General features: G+C 36.2%; 1 protein-coding gene across 3 annotated transcripts in view; it reads left to right on the top strand.

Moving 5' to 3' along the window:
• The window catches only part of LOC145981962 (guanine nucleotide exchange factor DBS-like), a 531,521-nt gene that overhangs the window by 307 nt on the left and 510,892 nt on the right, over positions 1 to 20,322 (top strand). For 2 of the 3 annotated variants that reach the window (XM_083115465.1, XM_083115467.1), the window contains exon 1: positions 8,605 to 8,897. The exons of the other annotated variant lie outside the window; for it this stretch is intronic. The gene's annotated coding sequence lies outside the window, so the exon portion shown is untranslated. Of the gene's footprint in view, positions 1 to 8,604; positions 8,898 to 20,322 lie in introns of those variants that run through there. 3 annotated transcript variants of the gene reach the window in all.

Below are 20,322 nucleotides of genomic sequence, written 5' to 3'. Positions count from 1 at the left end.
TATAATTGTAAAATCAGAATAGGATATTATATTTTACTTTTTGTATTCTTCAAATAATAATGATTTTGTGATTGATTACATCTGGTATTTTTAAGTCAATATTGTACAAACTGCTCTACAATCATTCGTGTGAGATTAGTTCCCCCGTTCTATTGATATGTACTACATCGGACTGTGTATTAATACAAATCAGTCGGTTCTTTGACAATTTCACTTTGTTCTTGTACATGACTAGAACGAGTCGTTTCTGGCTTGATTTTGGCAAGATCCTTGTTTTGAAACTAGGATACGGTTTATACAACTCGCAAATATTCAAATGCATTTTCCTTGTAAGTGTGCGGTAGGTTAGGCTAATTCTAATAGATTTAATATTAGATTTCTGAATATTCGGCAAGTTAGGGGCACGTTCTGTTATCTTCTTTCACATAATCACGTCAGACACCGGTTCTGAAAACTGTGTAACTTTCGCCTGTTTTCTTTCATAATTTAGGACAACACGTTCTGAGAGTGTATCATTGGCAAAATCTTCATGCTTTGCAGTGTAAGTATTTAAACTGTAAAAGTATACCCTAGCAGCTAAGAGACTATAGTTTTACCGGGGTGAACTTCAGACAAGGCACCGAAAAGTAGTCCAGTGAGAAGCATTTTAAATCCAGGACGGCGGGGAGGCAAGCGTTTCTTTGAGGGTGTCGCTGGGGGACATATTTCATAACATACTAATGTTAATAGGCCTACGTATATATAAATAGTGATAAACATGTCTGTTTACTCTGTTAATCTTCTTATTGTTACGAATATATGTTTATACCCTCATTATCTTCAAATGTATTATGTATCGGATTGGATCATAAACTGTATAACACTCAAGAATGTACTCTATTGTAATAAACAGTGTAATATGGTATCATGTAATTGACGACACCATGGATCATTGTAATTCCTAAGGTGAATAATCAATCGACATAATAATATTTCATAACATACTTTCATCACGTGAATTGCAAGCGATTTGTCCTTTTCACCGATAACCACCAGTAAATTAGCATTACGTTACATAAAATTATAATTTAGCTCTTATATTTCTATGTATAAAATATGTAATATATAAAAAATATATAAATGTAATAGAATTCAAAGTAATACTCTGTTAGAAAATGAAGATTCACGTTTAATTATTTTTTTTTGGGGGGGGGCAAATAACATTTTTGTAAAAACCACACTGTTGAGCAACGAGGCTGTTGGAGATTAGCCTATAGGGTAAAGGTTGGTAATATTGTGATATTTTAAAGAAAAACACTATTTATTTCCAAACTAAATAAGATAAAACTAATTGGCAATGACAGGAGACATGTACACAGCTTCATTAAGTAATGTCATTATCAAAGAAACACACTGCACAATTACATTAAATATTTTTCAATTAAAATATTTATGTCCACATCATAGAGTAATATTGTGACAGTGATGGTAATATTGTGATAAACTTTAAAAAACCCAAACCCTGTATGCATTTCACATAATTGATCAATACAAAAAACAAGAAACTTCTGTAGTAATATTTTAAGTGTCTGATATAAAAGTTTTGGCAAAATTCAAGTTCTGTTCTTAATCACTATCATCGTCCACAGAATCCTCACATTTCTTGCACATGAACTGTGGAGATTCTTCAATGTTGGCGCATATTTCGTGGTACCATACGAAACAAAAACCACATTAAATCCACTCAGCTCCATTTTTGAGATGTACATTATTATTATAGGAGCCAGAACACTCACCACAAAACGTATCACCTACTTTTCCCTTACTTGTAGAAGGTGCAAGTTCGGTTGTCAGAAGTTCGACTGTCTGGTGGTTTTCCTTGGCCTTCCACGTTGTTTTACTTCATGCATGGGAATAGGTATTTTCGCCTTAGGATCACGGGCTTGTTTCCTTCCTGCTTCACATGGCCGCTCAAGTTTAGGAATGTCAATTTCTACATCTGAAGAACTGTCCGAGGTATGCTGCTTTACATGGAGCTTGAGGGTACTCCACGGAATCCCAAACTCTTTTGAAGCCTTATATACCTAGGTATTGTCCAATGATGATGAATTATCATTTTGACGGCATCTTTAAGTTTACGGGGGTCGTAATCACGCCGTTTTCGAACCTTTCCGTCCTCCACTGCTCAATCTTGCAATACTCTCCTGTAAGAAAGAACGCGATGTTCAGAAGCTGCTGAAGCTGCTAGTAGGGACATGTCTCATTGACAACGGAATTCTCACACAGAAAAAAAATACGTCTAAATATGCAGTATTAGCACAAGGAATTTAATTTTGATATTACTTATAGCATCGAACCAGTTATTACTTCTCTTAAATACAACATTTTTGTATCAACTTACCTCTTTTCTTTGGTGATGTTCATTTTCTTTGAAGACTGGCTCTTGCATACGTTCTTCTTGCGAGACACCATTATTCTCACTGCAGCTCCACTTCTCGAGGAATGCAGGTAAGCAGAGAGAAAACTTCTAGCTCGCTTAGCAATACTGTTACAATTTTACACAGCAACTATCACAATATTACTATAGTCACAATATTACCAACCTTTACCCTATACTCACATGCCATAGGTGTACATTCAACGAATTTAGTAGTAGCTACTCTGTAACGTATGTTGAGAAATTATAATGCACTCATTGTAACGTTTTGAAAAATTAATTAGGAAAGCTTTCACTTTCATTAAGAACAATTAAAGATTAATTAAACGTAAGTAATAGAAAATTATGCTTAAATTCAATCGATTGATTGATTTGGTTTATTTGACTTTGTTTTTCTTCCATTGTTGGCTAATCGTGAAAATGAGGATGAATGATGGTATGATGAAATTTATGACACTCACAAATAACACCCATGTCCAGGCAAGGATTCGAACCCGGAACCCCAGGAGTCTTAAAAAGCAATATTATAATGTAGGTCGAACTGCACCTGGGAGAAAAATGCTATATAAAAAGTTATATACGACACTATTTAGTGAGCTGAGTGCACTAATGTGATTATATGATAAAATCGTATGATTGGGATACATGCATTTGTGGATTTTTGGCAATAAAAGTATGATCCTGTTATTGCAATTTTAATAATTACCGATTTACCCATTCTTTCAGGCCAGCATATGGTTGAAGTTAATGTTAATATGTGGCTAAATAAATTTCCTTTTCATGCGAAAACACAAAGAAAGTAATTGTAAAACTAACCCTTAATTTAGTTAGGGGAAGGCGGGGCAAGACAGGTTGACTAATGTTTGACCACATGTTTAAAGTTCAAAATGAAATCATATATGATTTTTATTGCCACAAATAGTTTTATTGGTTCTTTGTTAATATTTAAAAAAATGTGAAAACTGAAGAGACACGCCTAATATTTGGAATATATTGTGATATATATATATATATATATATATATATATTTAATAAAAGAGCTTCTGCCCCGTCTTGCCCCATATGCGGGGCAAGACGGGGTGGGGGTACCTTAACTGTTCGCTTTACATACTACTTAATTGTAACATTATTAAGTTATAATAATCATAGAAATAGTGGACGTTTTAATTGTAGAATTGTGTAAACTTACTCAAACAATTAATTAAGTTTCACACAAACAGCAAACATGAACAGCGTTTTCGTCTTCGCTTGACACACCTGCTCAAGAATTTATGCGCCCATCGCATCGTGCAGAAACACGACACCTGATCCAACCTTCATCAGAAAAATCCTGGCAGTAGAGTCGGGTTTGTGTTTCTTGGCTTTGGAACGACCAAAGGTACTGCTTTCATTATTTAATGAGTTTGTTTTGCCCTGTAAGGTGATTCTGTTAAGAGAGCTATCTTTCCACGTCGTTTTAAAGATCTTCTTTTGTTATCTTGATCTACGTTTGGAATAGGCACAATTAATTGAGGATTTGTAACTTTAAAGGAGGATGACGCTGGTTCCTCAGCAGCAATGTCGAAGGCTGAACCTAAAGGTTTGAAGCTGTTTCTGTTGTGGCAGCATGGGAAGGGAGATTAATGCTGAACGTCGGTTGTTGTAGGGATGGCGAAAATTCTGGATCCGGATCTGGCCATCCCTAGGTTGTTGCAGAAGGCAAGAAGTCTGTTTCATTAAACACATTACTGTCAACTGGGTAGTACCCCTTTATGCCCCACCCCATCATGCCTCAACGTCACATTATCAGGTTACACGATCGTAACACAAAATGTGTGAATTGAAAATAACTACATGACCTGTTTTATGATATCCGAAAAGCATACTGGACAGATAATATAAGCATGCGTTCACAATAATAACCCCACTGTAACTTACAGCAGCAAAAGGTTTGCCGAATTATTACAACAGAGGGTGGAAAATGTACATGCATTCCGTTCTTCCTGGAACACCGTCTCGAACTGAGACCAGCGGCTGTCCAGACAAAGAGTAGTACTATGTGCTGATGAAGTTCCAAGAACATCAGATGAATAGCGCCATTTATTTGGCAAAAACACCCCATACCCCCATCTTACACCGCTCCCCCGGCTTGCCCCGCTTTCCCCTACTACTTATTTGAAAAAAAATAATGCGTTACAACGACTTACAGTTAATATTTTTTTTAAAAAATAAGCCAGAGCTACTGTTAGCCGAAAAAGTAACTGTCACATGTTATATAATTATCTCGTTACTTTCGAGGTGTAAATATCAGAGCAAATAATAGACAGCCGTTTGATCAATTATGAAGAACTATAAAACAGGACTTAAGACAGGCCCATACCCAGAATTTTATTTCGGAGGGGCTCATCCCTTTTCAGCATGGGCCTCGCCAGAAATATTTGTAGAGGGGGTTAGGTCATAGACTTGATTAGTACAAATAATAATGACAATTATAATTATTATTGATTTGATTTGATTTGATTTTAAAATTTTTGGGTGCGTCAGCACTAAGGCTATTTTGTACCCGCCACACTATACGGGGTCCAGCCCCTTACCGTTACACGTAACAACTCTAACGTTGCTTAATTAAAATCATAAAAGATTAAAATGTTCTGACTGTTGTTAAAAGCCGAGGCTGCAAAGAACACTCAGCACAAATAAGGACAAAACACAGGACAACACAAACAAAATTATACTGGCCATGGGGCCAGTCGCCAGAGCCTCGTTAGTCTTTAGTCCAGGGTGCACTACGTGGAAGTGAGGTTGACTTTTGGGCGCCTACGTGGAAGGTACCCCTTACACCCCATAATTATTATTATTTTACAATAATAACTATTATAAGTTACTAAATTATACCAATTTTAATCCAAATGTTTTGTTATTATTACATAAATGGGGAGACTTTGCTACTCAATCCACCGTATCAGTGAATATCTAACTCAATTGTTGTCCATTATTCTTCTTATATTTTGTACAGTTAGTGTTCTGAAAATCATAGCTATTGTATTTTGTTATTTACTTTTACACAATCGTTCAAAAAAAAGGCTTTAACAGTTAGTGGTAAATTTTACTCATAAAGTGTATATTCTGTGACCTCTCACAAAGAAACTATAAGTTTTGGAAGTTGTGGATCCATTTCTTCTTTGGATTAAATGGTAGAATATAAAACTATAACCTGGCTCCTCTATTAGCTATACACTAATTTTTTTTCGATGTAATGCAGTTCTTACTGTGGTTATAACTTTATTTCTGTTATTAACAATAAAAATTACATTGAGTTAAGATATTTGTAGGATTTCAGGGGGGGCTTCAGTCCCGGCCACCGTGGCGGAGCGGTTAGCACAGCAAGGGTCCCGGTTTCGAATCCCGACCTGGGCATGAATGTTCTTTGTGCATGTTGTTGTCCCTTCATAAATATAATCATATCACCACACATCCTCATCATTGCGATTAGCCCAAAGTGGCAGAAATGCGAAGTGAAATAAACCCAATCAATCAACTTCTGCTCGTTCACTTATATCCCTGGCAACAAAATAAATCCTTTCCTTATCGTTTAGGTATTTGAGATTAAATTTACACGCTCAATTTCCTTCCAATATTCAATATTGCAAATAAGAGATTTCTCTGATTCTAATATAAAAATTATAAGGTAAAATTTTATTTGGTGTTATCGTCGCCCTAAGAAAGTGAAATGTAATATAATACTATATACAGTAGCATTGTGCAACTAAAATTTAGTAAGAAAATCTCATTTTCGGTCAATCTTATGGACAAAATTAATATTACAAGCAGTGGCTGCGATTGGATGTCAAAACGTGGGGGCAAAGACAGTTTACTTTCTCTTGGAAGACAAGTCTTAGCATTAAGAGCCCATAGTGCAGGGGAAAAAGTAGGGAGCAACTGCCCCCCCCCGCCCCCCCCCCAAATCGCCGCCACTGACTGTAAGTGAATTTGAAACATTTATTTATAAATGTCTGTAGTTTTAAAAAAGCGTGTGTAGAAAATGTGTTGCGGCTACAACTTTAGTTTTTATTCGGCTACATCAGCCTACAAAACTTATATTTCGTCACCAAAATGAACACATTACGTGACTAAAGATTGACATGTGAGAAATTTCACATGATTTTTTTCAGAAAGAAGCTAATAAACAAAATTGTTTAAATGTACGCGATAATGATGCCGGAGAACAGGAAAGGACATTCCGGCAGAAGCAAGTGATAAAAATTGTCGATAGATGTCACCCACTACCATGAGACGCTATATTGCATGCTCTGTATTCTAATATATCTTATTTTAAAGAAATCTTCCATATGTAAAGTTTTATTATTCATGTTTCAAAAATATAAATGTTGTATTTCTATGTCACTCATAAATTATTATATTATGATATATAGACAGGAATTTCAGTTGAAAGGTTCTTTACACACATATATATTTGTCTATTTTCGGCGGAGGAACAATACAATCAAATCAATGTTATCTATCAGAAATTTTTATAGCGGTTATCAGACCGTGACATAAAATTGAATAGTACGTACAATGATTATGATGATTATTATTGTAAACTATTGTTTTTGCCATTATTTTATTTCTATTACCTTGAGAGATACTTCTACTCGAGTCACTATAAGAATTAAAATCTGACTCAACTGTTTTTCTTTATTTCCATATTTATTAGATTTAATATGCTGAAATCCATGGTTACCTTGTTATTAGCTTTTTCACTTCTTCTTCAAGATAAATGTTTGAAAGTAGGGAGGAAATTTTATTTATAAAGCTTACATTTCGTAAACTCTTACATGGAAATCTAATTTTGGAATTTTGAAAACTCATGGATTCATAATACTTTTGTTGAGTAATAGAATATGAAAGCATGGAATTCTGATGTTTCATGAATTTTAAAATCAATTTTTCCGGCTAACGCTTTCATTGTTCTGCTGGAATACAACTTTATTTTGGTTATCGACTACAATAATAATAACCTTTTTGTTTTTTTATTTTCATTTAAAATGAAGGATATCAATTCCCAGAGAGGGGCCTTCGGACCGGTTCGACACCATCCCTTTCCATCGTGCTTGCTCCCTTGTCCCATGATCGTGTGATTGATTGATTGATTTGGTTTATTTTACTTTGATTTTCTGCAGTTTTTCGCTAATCGGGAAAGGTGATGATATGAAATTGATGAATGGACACTCAAAAAGGACACCCCTGCTCAGGCCAGGATTCGAACTCCTACCCCCTCCCCTGACTTCGTAGCGCGCTGTCCTAGCCTCTCCAATGGTGTGGACAATGTCTCTGATATGTTTTTTCGGAGCAGTTCTGCTCAACAAAGTTTTAGAAATTGATACAGTCTGCTGATATTTGTGTCAACACTACTGCAAAGGAAACATTACGGTTTCAGTTTAAAAATATTTAGTGTTGATACTCAAGTCAGTCAGTCAAATAAAAAATATCCTTCCTCTTTTATCGTTTTACTTTCTTCCCCTTCTCTCGCTTTGTTTCTTTTTATTTCTTATCTCTTCTCGTATTTTCTTTATCAATCATTACATTGTGAAGTAATGAGAATCAAATCATTTACAGAGTAGAAGTTTCGGATATTAACGTTTAATACACATTGCAATGTTGCCCGATCAATTTTACAACCTTCCCCTGAAACTCGTACACGTACACATAGAGGTCACTGGGGTCAGGATCATGTATCTAAACCTCGCCATCGAAAAGTTTGCCTAGATACGTCAGTCTCTTTATGATGAGAAAATATAATGGCTAGTAAAATGAAACTATATAGAATGATGTGTTTCATTTCAACTTATTTATGGTAAACAGATCATATTGAATCACCTATTTACCCGTACAAAAAACAGGAAGTTCACTAGTGCACAATAGAAAATGTGTTCACATGAGTATTGATCCCATTTTCTTCTTCTATTTATGTTGCTATTACGGTTCGCGTATCTGCAGCTTGATCTGAGAGTTAATTACCGGAAGAATCCTGCTTTTGCTTTTACGTAACGATGTTGTTTTTTTCTCTCTTTTTGTGGACGTATAGCACAACACGTTCAATTCGCATCGCGCTGCCCCGCCCAGCATTGCGGCGATTCCACTTCCCTCCCCGGTTGAGAGCAATGCTTCAGGTTCTTGGCTGATCGAGCGGCAGGCAAGTCAGTGTACGCGTTGTCGTGTTGACTGAAAAAGTCTTCCAAAAACGTGCTCGACCTGGAGGTCATGTGACCTTGTTCGGCCGGTAGGATCTTTTTTTATTATACGTGTGCCGTCTCCGTATGCGAATACGTGCTACGTGTTTTCACATCGTGTTCTAATTGAATGTTTTGTTTACGCGAGCGATCGGTTTTGAAATAACGTGTGGATTTACCTGGAAGCGGGTACACACCACATACTTAATGCTGTAAACCCTGTGTCAAGGACGTCAAACGTAACCTTGGAACATAGTTTGTAAATAGAGGTGAGTGTACTCTACATTTGTTACAATGTATATTAGTTTTTTTGTAAGATAACATGCCTAAATATAAAGATCAACCGTGTGCTCTATTCGAAACATACAATCCCTTGTACAACTACGTTACGGTATGTTGTAGAATCAATGACCTTTAGCATGTGATCAATATCTTCGCAATAAAGCAAGCAAGAATTCTGAATATATTCAAAAGATAAACGCTGTGAATTACACAAATATTGACACGTTATAATTCTTGTCTGATTGAATGAACGCTTGCTAGATTGTTCTACGTTTATTCTTATAGCAGACGAAGCACCATCTATCATTAAGAAAATCAAGTCACAACATGTTCAGAGAACAAATGACTGTTTCGCTAAGTTACATATCATATCACCTTAGTGTCACCCCATATAACCATTAATATTCTTTCGTAAAATGCACCTACGTCTTCACAACTTAAGTCAAACTATTACAATGTTGATGTTGAATGAGTAGACTTTGTATTAGTGTCTACTACCTATAGAGCTCGATATTATTATTATTATTTTGTCTCCACTTCATCAAATAATTACGTGTATGTATAATCTGGCATTTTTTGTAATATTGTATATCCTTCGAGTTTTGTCGGTGTGAGTTGTAACGCTGTAGTGACAGTTTGTTACATGAGGTGTGTTGTAGAATCCAATTCATGTATATTGCCGCGAAGTGAAAATTTAAGACAAAATGCGAAGTGAATTAACAAAGTGAACTAACGCATGGTTTACGAACGGCGCAGTGACACAAAATTTTGTCTGATACAAATATCAACGCGAATTAACGAGCGACAACCTGGGAGAGACCTATTTCGTACTGTACTATTCCTGTATAAAGAATCCAATATTTTATTTTATGGAATTTCCGAGTACGCAACTGGCCCCATAAGGTTCACTATCTAATAAAATCTAACCTCGGTCCTGAAATTAAGTAATGTAATTGGTGACGTATGGTCGTCAATGCTTTGGACGCTTTATTTGTATCAGTAAGTAGCAAGTGTGAGAGAAAGACGACACGTTATTGTAGGTGGCTTCTATTGGATGGTTAGATATAATAATTTTTGACGAAAAAATAATCTCCCAGAGTAGAATGTGTTCCTTACTGTTGTCAGTAAACAATCCTTACTCTGTTTTACGAACCACTTTTAATTCTCTCTTTTTGCCTACATATTTTAGTAGATTTGAAAGAAAACTAGAGACGTTTAAATGCATTATAATTGATTGAGTTGGTTTTCAAGTTCACTTTATGCACAGTAAGGCTAATCGCGACTGGACCTACAGTTTAAAGTCGGATCCAAAACACTATGTATTGAATCCGGAACTCCTTGATTAATATGCATAATAAATAACATTTATTGTTATAGGAGGTTAAAATATCTTTTTGTTACTTTAATGATTTCCTTGCTTTTCAAATGATTGAATGTTTCTATTTAAAGCATTTGCCTTTTCGAACTATATTTGATACTAATTGAGCCTGGTAATGTTTAGTTTTAATAATTGCTTTGTTAAATGAATGATTTTGAAATTATATGTGCGTCATTACAGTAGCTATTCACACAATACGGGGACACGCTCCTTAACGAAAATAAAAATTGTGAACAGATCTCTCTGCAATGACCGCAAATTATGTCGTAGCAAATGATTTATTGTTTATTATCATACCTATACGTGTGATAACACTATAAATCTTCTTTGAGCATAAAGGCAGTGCTATACAATGAACGCATTGTATAACACTGCCTCTATGGTCAAAGAAGATTTATAATGTTATCACGCGTTTAGGTATGATAATTTTCTGTGCGAGGTTGGCAACTTCGAAAAAATAAGCGGGTTGGTAACGATGAGAAAAGATAGGACATTCGTTTCTTTTGGTTATGAAGGAAAGAAAGATGACATTGGAAAGTAAGTCTAAGTTTGTGTTTTTTTTAAGACTTATTGGTGAGTAATCTTGTGATTATATACTGTTTTCTAATCTGCTGAAAATAGCGGCTGGAATTCAAATGAAGGATTGGACTTTGCAAGATTCTTAGTAGAAGTGAACTAGTTTCTAGTTAAGTCAATTACAGTTATACAGTTAACAAAGCGTTAAATATAGTAACTGAAACTATTAACCCGCAAGCCCTGGTGTAAAAGAGTTTCATTCTCCTAGTCGGAGACGTAACATTTTACACTAAAATAAAAAAAAATCCCTTTTAAATTAATTTTTCAACTAATTCATAGATTAACTCCTTATGAATAACTAAAAACAAAACACAAAAAATCATAAGAGAACTCCATAACTGTGTTGACACAACTCAAAACGGCTAACACTATTACCCTGACCGTGGATCTGGCGCCCGAGACTCGCTAGCCTGCTTGAAGGCGGTTTGCAAGGTGCAATGTAAGAGCGAGGTTGACACTTGAAAGCATACTGCCAGGGTCACCCCTTCCAATAATTATATTAGATGTCGTGATACAGCATAAAGTGGATATTTTTCTCTCTCTTTAGCTTTTACTGTTAGCGATGTGTCTACAGGTCGTCCGGTGTTGATTTCTAAACGGTTCTGAACTGTTCTTGTTTATTCGTTTGAACGCTTTGCTATTACTACAATGAGATTCTGTTAACAGTAGGGTGGGTAGTGCATCTACCAAATGAATGGGGGATGTTACAGGATTACAGAAAACTTCAAAAGGCACACTATACTACTTACTAAGAAGGTTGAGCAAACACTGTACACCCTGGCATATTCCCATTTATGAACCGCATTGATTTTGGGTTTTCCACGAAAAGAATGACTTTGTTATTACAAATTAAGCCTTAAAAGTAAATGACCACTATTTTTAGTTTATTCTCGTTGACTGTATGACAAAGTTAGGGTATAACTTGCGACACATTTATTTCATTCATTTTCATTACCATTTTTTCTTCACTGATGGCAGTCAACAATTAAACAATCTTATGAACACCCAGCATTCACTAAATGCTAAGAACACTAAACCTGACCCTCCTAACCTAACCACACATGCATTATTAGACCTAAGCGGAATTGTTTTTTGGTTAGGATATGTTTTAAATACGAAAATATAGGGCAAGGCAAAATTCAGACTTAGCCAATATTAGTTTTCGTTGCGATTAGCCAAAAGTGGCAGAAACGTGGCGTAAAATAATCTAATTCAAACTCAGTTCATTCCAAAATTATATTTCATACGAAAGCGTAGCTAAAGGTAACTAAAAGTACCTGCTTATTTTGTAGCTCGTTAAGAAACTTAGATTTGAGGAGCTGTATCTTCGCGAGTGGCCTTGGCTACTCCGCGCAGAGTGTGACAGAGATTCGTTTATGTAGTTGCCACCTACTCGCCCTTTGGGTGGTCGACAGCAAGGATAGAACGCAAGGATTATGACACGCAGCCGGTAGCTCCTCCCCCTTGCTACTGCGCAGCCGGTATTGAGCAGGGTTCACCCGCAAAGATACAGCTCGTCAACTCTAGTTACAGTTACCATTCTCAAAAAAGTAACTTGTTACTTCCAGACACTGACTTATTTATAGGATTCTAACTAATTATGGTAAGAATCAAAGGAATAAAGGTATACTGGCAACATGCAAAGCAATTGCTGTTTTTTATCTACGGATAAGCAACCTATCAACTACAAGACTTAACTTTTTTGGTCACAGTGCTTCAATCTTCGTAGAAAGCTTTCGCGGTTTTAAAGGAAACTAATTCAGGATTGCCGCTTCCTGCGACCTACCCTTCTCGGCTTTCCCCAACTCCCTATCAAATATGCATTAATAATACCTCCACGAAGCAGGGTTGCCAGTGCGCAGAAAATTTCTTAAATCGAGAAAATTTATTATATTTGGCATTGTTGCCAACTTGAGAAAGGTACTAATTGTAGTAGATTTTTAATGCCAGCTGGCGATGAAATTAGTGACGGAGCGATTTTTGGGCTTATTTTAGGTTCTTTATCGATCAATATGGAAAACTAGATAATATGTTTCCATATTTATATTATAATCTACCTACACGTATCTCAAGGGCAATTTGGATTGGATCATCCTATTTTTTGATGCAATGGAGATATGGACCTACTCCCGCCCACTAATATTACAAAGCCAAATGCCGATCTTGTCTACCTACATACATTTTAGCAGGAATTTTCTTTGTAAATGTGACGAGAAAACTCTATACCCTAGCCTTTAAAATGGCGTAGTGGTAATATCATCGCATTGTAGTCAAGGGGTCGCGGGTTCGATAACCGTTGGAGGCACATAATAGTTATGATCCCGCTTTAAATTGTAGTTCCAGTTTCGATTAGCCTACCCGTGCATTAAGTGGACTTTAAGCATAAAAATCTAAAGAGAAACTCTGCACCAAAAATATTCAAGGTTTAAATAGTCGACTAAAATAGTCGCTAGTTAAGGAAATAATAAACTAATTTTCATCAATATTTTTTTTTGTTATTCTCTACGTTGATAGAATATGCTAATTTGAAATAAATAGCTATACATTTTTAGCAAAGTACGAATGCGGTGTGTCTCGGTAAAGCCAACTTTAAGCCAATTTTCGGTCGGACAAGATTGACTTAAACGGTGCTATGTTTTATAACGAGATATAATTATTTATACGTGTAGTATATGCATACAATACCTGCCTCTCTTCAGGAAGTTTAGGTTTGGTTAGAAAGTACCTCTCCTCCCCCCAAAATCCTTATATATATTGCATATTTTCATTTCTTGGAAGCTATAAATTCAAATTAAGTACGTGTAAATTTATTTCAAGTACGAAAATTATGTATGTGGCGATTGTTTTATAAAGAACCGACTGTGTATTTAGATACATATATGTTCTGTATTTTTTGTTTGTAGAATTAAGGATTTTACATGGACGTTTTGCGGACATCTGCGTGGCAACACTGTTATTTGTACTATTCAGTTGGCTTGGACAAGAGAGATGAGAGCTCACGGAAAAGGGACAAGAAATTGTTGGAAGCTTACTTACCGGACGAATATGAATGGGGATGAGTGATGACATGATGAAATGAATGAATAGACACACAAACATCCATGCCCAGGCCGGAATTCGAACCCGGGACCCCAAGGCGATCTTGTATGGATGATGGATGTTACCGAGTCAAGACGAGACAAGGTTTGATGTAGTTTCGTCTCGAGCCGCAAATGCCAGTCTTGTTCTCGGTTTCGTGTATATGTTTTTATTATTATTATTTAACGTCGCTCTTTTGTTTCTTTTTCTGGTCTTGGAACCCAGGTATCAGCGGCGATGGGACTCTATGCTTTGACCACGCGTCATCCAATGAAAAGCCGCTTGGCAGGCCTTTCTGAAACGGCTGTTGCGCCACAGAGATTAATTTTCTCTCTAGGCCAATCGCGACGTGAGAATGAATAATAATAAGAAATTGAAATCCACTTCAATTTGTTTCTCCTAATAGATATCTAATTTTATTATAATATCTAGTTTGCATGTTACATTACTTCTAATATCAAATTTGGATGTAATAACTTGTATCTCGTAATATTTTGCTTGTAATAACTAATTTCCTTGTAATATCCAATTTGCTCGTAATTTCAACTTTGCTCGTCATATCCAAGTTGCTGGTAATATCCAGTTTGCTTGTAATATAGGATTCTCTTTTAAGTCCACTTTATGCACAGATAGGCTAATCGGAACTGGCGGGATCTGAATAACTATGCGCCTCTACGTTCCCACTACAGCACTAGGAAGCCAGTTTCCTTGTAATATCCCATTTCCTCGTAATATCCAATTTGTTCAAAATATCCACTTTGCTGGTAATGTCAAGTACGTTTATATTAGTTATCTTGCTCCTAATATTCAGTTTGCTCGTAACAATTCTCGTAATATCAAACTTGCTCGTAACAATTCTCGCAATATCAAACTTGCTCGTAACAATTCTCGCAATATCAAATTTGCTCGTAACAATTCTCGCAATATCAAATTTGCTCGTAACAATTCTCGCAATATCAAATTTGCTCGTAACAGTTCTCGCAATATCAAATTTGCACATAACAATTCTCGTAATATCAAATTTGCTCGTAACAGTTCTCGCAATATCAAATTTGCTGGTAAAAATTGTCTCAATAACAAATTTGCTCGTAACAATTCTTGGCACTATCCAATTTGCTCGTAACATCTAATTTATTTGTAATATCCAGTCTGCTTGTGAAATTTCGCAATCCTTCTGGTGTTCGTGTTGTTCCGCAGAGAAGCGTGCATCGAGTGGCGTGAGAAAAATTGAATTGCAACATGAGTCAGCGCACGTTAACATTCTTGCAGAGTCAGTCATTACTCATCGGCTTCTGAACGTTGCAGGGAAAGATATTGTACAGAAATTACTTCAATATACGTTTGCGCATAGTTCAGATGAAAAATATATCGCCAAAATAGGAAAATTTATTTTTCGTAAGGAAGTTTACAACATATGCGCTCGCTGGTATGTTAAGACAAATGTATATCCGCACTATTTATGGATGTTTGTTAAGATAATCCAATCGTTTTAAGCAGTCTGTTTCATGAAATTGCACAAGTGAGGCTGGGAATTTCACAATAACTCAATACTTTGCGAAACACTACTAAGTAACCTACCTGAAAATTTCACCTTCCTATAAATAGCTTACTCGAAAACTTTAACTTTCAAGTAAATAGTTTATCTGAAAACTTTAACTGTCCTACAAGTAGTATGACAGACCCGTAGCAAGGAATAGGATAGGCGGCTAAAGCCTATGGCGACATGCATAGAGAACGTCATTCAAAGCTTTTTTAAAGGCAATATAGTCAGAATATGTGACTTAGAAATTTACACTTGTCAGATGTATATTCTGGTAATACACTGCTAGAAATCTGTTTCCCAAAGTAGTAGCAATAATATACGTTATTATAGATGTTCTTCAGACACTTAGACATAACTGAATTATTCTTAAATATGCTAAACTTTTTATTAATCAGAAACGGAAACTACGATTCTTTAGTATAACCTCTATTATTCTTTAATGGGTTTTTGTTCTTTCTTTCCTCTTTTCAAAATTTCTAGGTTGTAAATATCACAAACCACGGCACAAGAAGAAGGTATCGAAGGACGCACGAAAAATACCGATGCGTGGTAGTGCGGGGGTCGCCAAACCCAATCCTGCCTAGGGCGCCAAAATATCTAGCTACGGGTGTGTATAGTTTCCAGTAAATAATCTACCTGAGAACTTTAAACTTTCCTACAAGTTGTCTACCTGCAAACTTTAACTTTTCATAGTAAATAATCTACCTGAGAACTTTAAACTTTCCTGCAAGTTATCTACCTGCAAACTTTAACTTTTCACAGTAAATATTCTACCTGAAAACTTTAACTGTTCACAGTAATTAATCTACTTGAAAACTTTAACTTTGCTTAATTAGTCTCCCTGAAAACTTTGATTTTCCAGCGTTCTTGAACGTACATATTTACCTTACGATTTAGCACACACAGGAGACTTTCTATGTTGGGAACCGCGTTCCAGTCCTGGTCGAGCCTGCATTTTTCGCTGGAATTTCTACAACGTACACATTTGTTGTTTTCCGTCCATCCATATCCCGAATAAGATCACTCCTCTAACTTCCCTCACGCCTTTGCCTTCTACCGTCTCTTACCATTAGGTTTCCAAACAAGTATCCTGTAAACTCTTCTGTAAGGTACTTTCAACAGCATCGAAAAATTATCAATAAAATACTTTTAACAACTGTCGTGCGACATGAAATATGTAGGTGTCTGTGCCAGTAATTCCATCAGGTCAGTATTGTCAGTCTAAAGGTTTCTTCAAAGTTCGTGATGTTTTTTGAATTTAATGAAATTTACTAGTTTTTACTATTCTAGAGTAATGTTTTTAATTCCACATGCATTCATGATACACGCATAAAAATTTTGACAATAGTCATATGAGTAAACATCTTAGACTACAACCGTTAGTGACTACTGTGAAAACTATAACATGTAGCAGATTTTGCAAGAGTGGTTCTTAAGAAACATCTCTTTTCAGCTTGGTAAACGACACTAAAATATTTATTCTCGAATAATCAGAAGATGGGAAGATATAAATCAAGTTTAATAAAGTGTGCATAGGAAAGGTATATCCACTTCCTATGTAAATATATGATACATTCATCGCGTCTAAACTCGAAAACAGAATTTATTTGTTTATCGATTTCGATGATTCACGGATACCACTCATAAAAAGCAGTTCGATTTGAGCTTCAACACCGTAGTGTTTTAATGTATAGAGCCTCCCCGATGGCACAGTTGTATCGTCGCCGCCTTTAATCAAGGGGTCTCGGGTTCGATACCTGGTGGATTCAGTGTCATAAATACGACAAACTAACATTTCAATACGTTCAAGCCAGAATCCACAGTTACTGCTACAGGTTTTCTAATCATATTTGCCTGTTTGTATAGTGGAATGCACATTTACAGAACACTTTAATTGTTGGTAGTTTGAAAATTTATGTAAAGTCAGTCTACTTTGCAGTCGGGTTGATTCAGAAGAAGTGGAGGAAATAATCTCGCACTTTGTAGTTTAAAAATTAAGATAAACGTTGAAATTGACATAGAATAAAGTGTTGATTCTTTATGAATTATATAACAATTGTAACGAAATTTACTGATATAGAATTTGATTTATAGGTGAGACAAACCATCAAAATGTTGTTTTCCAAAACTGTTTGAGACAAATATTTAAAATACTTGCCCTTGAAAAGTTGTTAATTCGCTGCTGAATTTGCGAAGTGTACAAGTTACATTTTTAAAAATTAAATTATCATTGCGGGCAGGCTGTGACAGATAATAATTCACGATAGCTGCTGTTTGCCATTAAATGACACAGGAAATCAAATTAGGGTAAAAGTGAAAACATGATATTTTATCTTTGTCTCGTGTTGCCAGACCGCATATTTACAAAATCTATATGGAAATACGTACTAATTGATTGGCTTGTCTTGTAGTTTCATCGAAATCAGTGACATATCATCTCTCAACTTTGTACTTCAAGTCATTGATTGACCCAATCAAATGTCCCCTTCTGCAATGTACGGCATCTCCTACTCAGTTTATAGAATTGAGCCTGTACATTGAGCCTTACAGGGGCGCCGCGAAATGTTCCAAAATTTTCACTGAAATGATATGATTGTTCCAAATATGTGCTTATTTAGTACTTCTTACACATAAAATGTTTCTGAATTTGAAATATGTCTATTTTTTAACTTAAGGTAAGATACCTAACCGCACTAACTGAGCGTTGCAAGTGTTAAATAGGCCTACATTCTGACTTGGGGGCCGCGGGAAAATCTTAAAACTCGAAGGGCGCCGTGAAACGAAAAACTTTGGGAACCCCTGAGTTAAGCTCTTTGGTTCTTCCATCACCAAAATACACTGAAAACTTTGTGACCACACTGCATTATGGTTTTTATAGTCGTACAAGAGTATAAAATTTATTTATTTATAAAAGTAAGAATTTGCTCTTATTTTAATAATGCTCGAATTAAAATTTCTAGGAGAGAGATATGATTAGAAGCTAAAATGAATTAAATAAGAAGTTTATGAAGGCTGCACAGTTACGAAGTCAAGACACTATTTATCCCCTAATTATTCTAGAACCAAAACCTTTTAGGGAGATACATTTGCAAGAAGCTTGTAGGAAGACTGGGTCCAATATAGAAGCGCCAGCTCTCGGATTGGAGAAGTTCCTAATTGCCTATAAATATGTAATGTTTTTAAGGTGAGATAACGATTTTTGGAGCTACCAGCACTATAAATGTAACTACAGGGTGATTGAAAAGTCCCTTAAGGCGAGGAGATACAGTTACGCACCATGTGTGCATTTATTTGAATATCGTCGGAATGGGCAATGCTACTGAAGAAAAACGTGAGGGACAAGAGTATGAATTTCTCCACATGTGGCAGGTCGAAGCGTTTTTCAAAGTTAATTATTAAGCTAGATACTACATGTAAAATATTTGACGAATAAGAATTTTCGGAATCCCATGTATTCCTTATTGGGAATCAACTTCAACATCACGTTACGGCTAATCAAATGGGAGTTTCGACTTTTCTGCTGGGCAATCACTTCTTCAAACTGCCCTCTTCCCGTTCAAATAATTTTCTATTCCATCGGAAGTTTGATATTCCCAAGATAACAAATCAAAAAATATTCCCATATGCCCAATGCATTTCTTCTTGCCTCCTGGCAGTGTTGCCAAACCTAGTGCGCATAAAAGAGCTAAATTTCACCTTAAATAGAGTTAAAACTGACTTTCAAGGAGCTAGATTTACGAAGTGCTTCCTAGAGTAATGTTAGTTTTCAAATAGGTGGGGCGCTCCTATTACCGTTAACTCTAAATTGATGAAAATATATTCTTAGTTTTCACCATCTAGATCCTGCGGCATCACGCATCTCATAGTCGTACGAAATCGAAAATAAAGGATTCCCTGATAACAATATTATGCCCATTTCACGTCAACACGGCACTATAAAAGAGTAGCTGGGGATATAAGAGGGGATGGGGCGACGCAGCAAATATAACAATATTACGTCACGTGCAAAATGTATAATCATGGCAAACGTTGGTCTATGTGGGCCGGAACCAGTGATGGTATCATAGTGAGGCACGGGGCGGGCGCCCCAGTACACAGGCAAACGAGTGCACGAAAGAGCCAGATCGTTGACTGATCCTGTTTCCAGGAACTTTTTAAGTAATTGTTAGGGTGACCATAATATTTTGACCCAAAAAACGGGACGTCTCGAGGAAGTCAGTTTACCCCCCTGAAAAATCGGCAATCTAAAACTATTATTATTTGTTAAGGGAGGGATGAAATGATGAAATTGATGAATGGACATTCACAAACAACCAAGCCCGAGCGGGATTCGAACCCGGGACCCTTGACGTCGCAGCGCAATGTGCTAACTACTCAGCCACAAGGTGCAAAGAGTTAACCATAAAGGTGAAGCAATAAGTACAAAAGAAATAGCATTGGGATTAAAGTGAGACGTCATTTGCGACAGCGCATCCCATACTACAAATTGGCCGTTGTTTTACCTTACGTAATGAATCCTGTAACAACAATGGATTTTCGTGTGGATTATTTTACTTCTATGAGTTTGCAATGCTTTCTGCATGCACGTGGTTTTGTTTACAGAAGGTCTCAGGGTTGGCGATTTGAACTTTAGTTTAAAAATACTATCGACTTTTTTTCAGCATGAAATATCTCAAATGTAGATTTAATTTTCAAGCTAGCTTGTGGACTTTTATAAAACGGGACATATTGAGACAATTTTTTAAAATATACACGGGACGACCGGGACACGTCTTCTAAACGGGACGTATGGTCACCCTAGTGTAGAACTGTCACATGCGACACTGGCTCTCGTTGT

Source organism: Lepisma saccharinum, chromosome 30, assembly GCF_977018435.1.
Source record: "Lepisma saccharinum chromosome 30, izLepSacc3.1, whole genome shotgun sequence".
Lineage (NCBI taxonomy): Eukaryota > Metazoa > Arthropoda > Insecta > Zygentoma > Lepismatidae > Lepisma > Lepisma saccharinum.
This window is presented reverse-complemented; position numbering and strand designations above follow the sequence as displayed.